This window comes from Mytilus trossulus, unplaced genomic scaffold (assembly GCF_036588685.1).
Source record: "Mytilus trossulus isolate FHL-02 unplaced genomic scaffold, PNRI_Mtr1.1.1.hap1 h1tg000253l__unscaffolded, whole genome shotgun sequence".
NCBI lineage: Eukaryota > Metazoa > Mollusca > Bivalvia > Mytilida > Mytilidae > Mytilus > Mytilus trossulus.
In genome coordinates this window covers 1-8,067 of record NW_026963320.1, presented here as the reverse complement: position 1 = coordinate 8,067, position 8,067 = coordinate 1, and positions in this window count along the sequence as shown.

The following is an 8,067-nucleotide window of genomic DNA, read 5'->3' as shown; positions in this document are numbered from 1 at the left end:
GCTTAGCTGCTTGAGGTCTCTGGATCGTGTGCTGAGCATAGAAGTCAGCACGCCGTCGTCGTCCACCAATCTGTCACCGGGGAAATAAGGGTGACTTTTGAGTGTGTGTAACAAGAGCCTGACTGAATGGTCTCTTGTTACGGAAATTGTGTGATGCACCTGATCACACGAACGAATGATTGCTGTGAATAGCAATGAGAACTCTGAATACGAAAACTCTGGTGAAACTAACTACTGAGACTCTGGAACTAGCGACGAATAAACCAATACTTCAGCGTGGAATACTAATACTTTTATTACAGATGGACTGTGTTCAGGGTAAAGTCCTGAGTCCAAATCTTGCTTATAAAAATTATAAACAAGTATTTATACACAATTGAAATGACAAGTATAGACATAACATATAACAATTAATTTGAGTGATATTGTTCACTGACAAAGAATAAACTATTTTTAGAACTTGAAGAAAAGATATTAAATAATAATCTGATTAAGACAATTAAAAACATACATTATGAATAAGGTAAAATGTCGCTAAATAGCTAACAGATTACAACATGTCACTCAATGTCCAAACTGAGAATTAAAAGCATGTTGAATTTAAGTCCTGGATACGAAATGTAAATAGAAACGAAAATATAAAATACAATGAATTATAAAACACAGAGAATTAAAGTCTAAAATATCAAAATTGAGAATTTTAAATTAAAGTCCAAAATAATAAGCGAAGCTGCTTTTTCCACTGTCACATATGCCTCTCCTCCCAATTAAGTCCGTCCTCGGACTTAGCACTATCTGAATCGGCCGCCTCTTCGGTTTTTATAGTGTCTGTTATGATTGGGTCGCTGTTGGTTTTGGCAGGATACAAGATGGAGTTCGTGGTTAAGGTCCTGAAGTTGAAAAGTCAAATGAGAAATCGAATCCGCTTGAAAATTTACCTTTGAACATAGGTCAGCTTTTTCTTTTTCTAAAGCTTGTTTTTCATTTTTCAATGATTGGATTTCATCCGTAAATTCGGTCGAACGCATATAGTAAAGATCTTGCACCATTTTAACTGTCCCGTCTTTTTCGATTACTTGGTCCTTTAATTCTTGAATTTGATCCACATATTCCTGTACGTTTATGCGCGAAGCACTTTCTTCTTTCTGTTGACGCAGGTTTTCAAGTTCTTGCTTGAACTGGTCTCTCTCTGATTCGATGATTTGCTGGTTCTTCAATTGAATTTTGAGTGCCTCGATGCACTTTTGCTGTTCTAGATTTGTATTCTTTTCCTTTGAAATTTTCTGCTTCACACTTTTTAGTTCTGTCTTGAGCACATTTGAAATATCTAAATATTGAATGAACGGTGAATTTCTCATACTAGAGAACGGTAAAGCACGTATACTATTTTTACTCTGAATGTAGCTGTGTATTCTAGCTGTATCGCGCTCTTTTTGCTTTTTAGATTTTACAATCACTGGTTTTCTTTGACTGTTCTTTGCTACTTTAGAAAAACACTTACTAGAATAATGTCCGAATTTTCCGCACGAGTAACATCTCTGATTGAAAGAGTTACAAATATAATGTTTGTGAAATTTGCCACACCTTCCACATGCTGGACTATAACCTGACTGGATGTTCCATGGTCTCCATTGTGGTCGGAAGCTGTACTCCATCACTGAATATTGTTTATGCTACTTGTCTGGGAACTCGCTTGGCTGCTTGAGGTCTCTGGATCGTGTGCTGAGCATAGAAGTCAGCACGCCGTCGTCGTCCACCAATCTGTCACCGGGGAAATAAGGGTGACTTTTGAGTGTGTGTAACAAGAGCCTGACTGAATGGTCTCTTGTTACGGAAATTGTGTGATGCACCTGATCACACGAACGAATGATTGCTGTGAATAGCAATGAGAACTCTGAATACGAAAACTCTGGTGAAACTAACTACTGAGACTCTGGAACTAGCGACGAATAAACCAATACTTCAGCGTGGAATACTAATACTTTTATTACAGATGGACTGTGTTCAGGGTAAAGTCCTGAGTCCAAATCTTGCTTATAAAAATTATAAACAAGTATTTATACACAATTGAAATGACAAGTATAGACATAACATATAACAATTAATTTGAGTGATATTGTTCACTGACAAAGAATAAACTATTTTTAGAACTTGAAGAAAAGATATTAAATAATAATCTGATTAAGACAATTAAAAACATACATTATGAATAAGGTAAAATGTCGCTAAATAGCTAACAGATTACAACATGTCACTCAATGTCCAAACTGAGAATTAAAAGCATGTTGAATTTAAGTCCTGGATACGAAATGTAAATAGAAACGAAAATATAAAATACAATGAATTATAAAACACAGAGAATTAAAGTCTAAAATATCAAAATTGAGAATTTTAAATTAAAGTCCAAAATAATAAGCGAAGCTGCTTTTTCCACTGTCACATATGCCTCTCCTCCCAATTAAGTCCGTCCTCGGACTTAGCACTATCTGAATCGGCCGCCTCTTCGGTTTTTATAGTGTCTGTTATGATTGGGTCGCTGTTGGTTTTGGCAGGATACAAGATGGAGTTCGTGGTTAAGGTCCTGAAGTTGAAAAGTCAAATGAGAAATCGAATCCGCTTGAAAATTTACCTTTGAACATAGGTCAGCTTTTTCTTTTTCTAAAGCTTGTTTTTCATTTTTCAATGATTGGATTTCATCCGTAAATTCGGTCGAACGCATATAGTAAAGATCTTGCACCATTTTAACTGTCCCGTCTTTTTCGATTACTTGGTCCTTTAATTCTTGAATTTGATCCACATATTCCTGTACGTTTATGCGCGAAGCACTTTCTTCTTTCTGTTGACGCAGGTTTTCAAGTTCTTGCTTGAACTGGTCTCTCTCTGATTCGATGATTTGCTGGTTCTTCAATTGAATTTTGAGTGCCTCGATGCACTTTTGCTGTTCTAGATTTGTATTCTTTTCCTTTGAAATTTTCTGCTTCACACTTTTTAGTTCTGTCTTGAGCACATTTGAAATATCTAAATATTGAATGAACGGTGAATTTCTCATACTAGAGAACGGTAAAGCACGTATACTATTTTTACTCTGAATGTAGCTGTGTATTCTAGCTGTATCGCGCTCTTTTTGCTTTTTAGATTTTACAATCACTGGTTTTCTTTGACTGTTCTTTGCTACTTTAGAAAAACACTTACTAGAATAATGTCCGAATTTTCCGCACGAGTAACATCTCTGATTGAAAGAGTTACAAATATAATGTTTGTGAAATTTGCCACACCTTCCACATGCTGGACTATAACCTGACTGGATGTTCCATGGTCTCCATTGTGGTCGGAAGCTGTACTCCATCACTGAATATTGTTTATGCTACTTGTCTGGGAACTCGCTTGGCTGCTTGAGGTCTCTGGATCGTGTGCTGAGCATAGAAGTCAGCACGCCGTCGTCGTCCACCAATCTGTCACCGGGGAAATAAGGGTGACTTTTGAGTGTGTGTAACAAGAGCCTGACTGAATGGTCTCTTGTTACGGAAATTGTGTGATGCACCTGATCACACGAACGAATGATTGCTGTGAATAGCAATGAGAACTCTGAATACGAAAACTCTGGTGAAACTAACTACTGAGACTCTGGAACTAGCGACGAATAAACCAATACTTCAGCGTGGAATACTAATACTTTTATTACAGATGGACTGTGTTCAGGGTAAAGTCCTGAGTCCAAATCTTGCTTATAAAAATTATAAACAAGTATTTATACACAATTGAAATGACAAGTATAGACATAACATATAACAATTAATTTGAGTGATATTGTTCACTGACAAAGAATAAACTATTTTTAGAACTTGAAGAAAAGATATTAAATAATAATCTGATTAAGACAATTAAAAACATACATTATGAATAAGGTAAAATGTCGCTAAATAGCTAACAGATTACAACATGTCACTCAATGTCCAAACTGAGAATTAAAAGCATGTTGAATTTAAGTCCTGGATACGAAATGTAAATAGAAACGAAAATATAAAATACAATGAATTATAAAACACAGAGAATTAAAGTCTAAAATATCAAAATTGAGAATTTTAAATTAAAGTCCAAAATAATAAGCGAAGCTGCTTTTTCCACTGTCACATATGCCTCTCCTCCCAATTAAGTCCGTCCTCGGACTTAGCACTATCTGAATCGGCCGCCTCTTCGGTTTTTATAGTGTCTGTTATGATTGGGTCGCTGTTGGTTTTGGCAGGATACAAGATGGAGTTCGTGGTTAAGGTCCTGAAGTTGAAAAGTCAAATGAGAAATCGAATCCGCTTGAAAATTTACCTTTGAACATAGGTCAGCTTTTTCTTTTTCTAAAGCTTGTTTTTCATTTTTCAATGATTGGATTTCATCCGTAAATTCGGTCGAACGCATATAGTAAAGATCTTGCACCATTTTAACTGTCCCGTCTTTTTCGATTACTTGGTCCTTTAATTCTTGAATTTGATCCACATATTCCTGTACGTTTATGCGCGAAGCACTTTCTTCTTTCTGTTGACGCAGGTTTTCAAGTTCTTGCTTGAACTGGTCTCTCTCTGATTCGATGATTTGCTGGTTCTTCAATTGAATTTTGAGTGCCTCGATGCACTTTTGCTGTTCTAGATTTGTATTCTTTTCCTTTGAAATTTTCTGCTTCACACTTTTTAGTTCTGTCTTGAGCACATTTGAAATATCTAAATATTGAATGAACGGTGAATTTCTCATACTAGAGAACGGTAAAGCACGTATACTATTTTTACTCTGAATGTAGCTGTGTATTCTAGCTGTATCGCGCTCTTTTTGCTTTTTAGATTTTACAATCACTGGTTTTCTTTGACTGTTCTTTGCTACTTTAGAAAAACACTTACTAGAATAATGTCCGAATTTTCCGCACGAGTAACATCTCTGATTGAAAGAGTTACAAATATAATGTTTGTGAAATTTGCCACACCTTCCACATGCTGGACTATAACCTGACTGGATGTTCCATGGTCTCCATTGTGGTCGGAAGCTGTACTCCATCACTGAATATTGTTTATGCTACTTGTCTGGGAACTCGCTTGGCTGCTTGAGGTCTCTGGATCGTGTGCTGAGCATAGAAGTCAGCACGCCGTCGTCGTCCACCAATCTGTCACCGGGGAAATAAGGGTGACTTTTGAGTGTGTGTAACAAGAGCCTGACTGAATGGTCTCTTGTTACGGAAATTGTGTGATGCACCTGATCACACGAACGAATGATTGCTGTGAATAGCAATGAGAACTCTGAATACGAAAACTCTGGTGAAACTAACTACTGAGACTCTGGAACTAGCGACGAATAAACCAATACTTCAGCGTGGAATACTAATACTTTTATTACAGATGGACTGTGTTCAGGGTAAAGTCCTGAGTCCAAATCTTGCTTATAAAAATTATAAACAAGTATTTATACACAATTGAAATGACAAGTATAGACATAACATATAACAATTAATTTGAGTGATATTGTTCACTGACAAAGAATAAACTATTTTTAGAACTTGAAGAAAAGATATTAAATAATAATCTGATTAAGACAATTAAAAACATACATTATGAATAAGGTAAAATGTCGCTAAATAGCTAACAGATTACAACATGTCACTCAATGTCCAAACTGAGAATTAAAAGCATGTTGAATTTAAGTCCTGGATACGAAATGTAAATAGAAACGAAAATATAAAATACAATGAATTATAAAACACAGAGAATTAAAGTCTAAAATATCAAAATTGAGAATTTTAAATTAAAGTCCAAAATAATAAGCGAAGCTGCTTTTTCCACTGTCACATATGCCTCTCCTCCCAATTAAGTCCGTCCTCGGACTTAGCACTATCTGAATCGGCCGCCTCTTCGGTTTTTATAGTGTCTGTTATGATTGGGTCGCTGTTGGTTTTGGCAGGATACAAGATGGAGTTCGTGGTTAAGGTCCTGAAGTTGAAAAGTCAAATGAGAAATCGAATCCGCTTGAAAATTTACCTTTGAACATAGGTCAGCTTTTTCTTTTTCTAAAGCTTGTTTTTCATTTTTCAATGATTGGATTTCATCCGTAAATTCGGTCGAACGCATATAGTAAAGATCTTGCACCATTTTAACTGTCCCGTCTTTTTCGATTACTTGGTCCTTTAATTCTTGAATTTGATCCACATATTCCTGTACGTTTATGCGCGAAGCACTTTCTTCTTTCTGTTGACGCAGGTTTTCAAGTTCTTGCTTGAACTGGTCTCTCTCTGATTCGATGATTTGCTGGTTCTTCAATTGAATTTTGAGTGCCTCGATGCACTTTTGCTGTTCTAGATTTGTATTCTTTTCCTTTGAAATTTTCTGCTTCACACTTTTTAGTTCTGTCTTGAGCACATTTGAAATATCTAAATATTGAATGAACGGTGAATTTCTCATACTAGAGAACGGTAAAGCACGTATAATATTTTTACTCTGAATGTAGCTGTGTATTCTAGCTGTATCGCGCTCTTTTTGCTTTTTAGATTTTACAATCACTGGTTTTCTTTGACTGTTCTTTGCTACTTTAGAAAAACACTTACTAGAATAATGTCCGAATTTTCCGCACGAGTAACATCTCTGATTGAAAGAGTTACAAATATAATGTTTGTGAAATTTGCCACACCTTCCACATGCTGGACTATAACCTGACTGGATGTTCCATGGTCTCCATTGTGGTCGGAAGCTGTACTCCATCACTGAATATTGTTTATGCTACTTGTCTGGGAACTCGCTTGGCTGCTTGAGGTCTCTGGATCGTGTGCTGAGCATAGAAGTCAGCACGCCGTCGTCGTCCACCAATCTGTCACCGGGGAAATAAGGGTGACTTTTGAGTGTGTGTAACAAGAGCCTGACTGAACGGTCTCTTGTTACGGAAATTGTGTGATGCACCTGATCACACGAACGAATGATTGCTGTGAATAGCAATGAGAACTCTGAATACGAAAACTCTGGTGAAACTAACTACTGAGACTCTGGAACTAGCGACGAATAAACCAATACTTCAGCGTGGAATACTAATACTTTTATTACAGATGGACTGTGTTCAGGGTAAAGTCCTGAGTCCAAATCTTGCTTATAAAAATTATAAACAAGTATTTATACACAATTGAAATGACAAGTATAGACATAACATATAACAATTAATTTGAGTGATATTGTTCACTGACAAAGAATAAACTATTTTTAGAACTTGAAGAAAAGATATTAAATAATAATCTGATTAAGACAATTAAAAACATACATTATGAATAAGGTAAAATGTCGCTAAATAGCTAACAGATTACAACATGTCACTCAATGTCCAAACTGAGAATTAAAAGCATGTTGAATTTAAGTCCTGGATACGAAATGTAAATAGAAACGAAAATATAAAATACAATGAATTATAAAACACAGAGAATTAAAGTCTAAAATATCAAAATTGAGAATTTTAAATTAAAGTCCAAAATAATAAGCGAAGCTGCTTTTTCCACTGTCACATATGCCTCTCCTCCCAATTAAGTCCGTCCTCGGACTTAGCACTATCTGAATCGGCCGCCTCTTCGGTTGTTATAGTGTCTGTTATGATTGGGTCGCTGTTGGTTTTGGCAGGATACAAGATGGAGTTCGTGGTTAAGGTCCTGAAGTTGAAAAGTCAAATGAGAAATCGAATCCGCTTGAAAATTTACCTTTGAACATAGGTCAGCTTTTTCTTTTTCTAAAGCTTGTTTTTCATTTTTCAATGATTGGATTTCATCCGTAAATTCGGTCGAACGCATATAGTAAAGATCTTGCACCATTTTAACTGTCCCGTCTTTTTCGATTACTTGGTCCTTTAATTCTTGAATTTGATCCACATATTCCTGTACGTTTATGCGCGAAGCACTTTCTTCTTTCTGTTGACGCAAGTTTTCAAGTTCTTGCTTGAACTGGTCTCTCTCTGATTCGATGATTTGCTGGTTCTTCAATTGAATTTTGAGTGCCTCGATGCACTTTTGCTGTTCTAGATTTGTATTCTTTTCCTTTGAAATTTTCTGCTTCACACTTTTTAGTT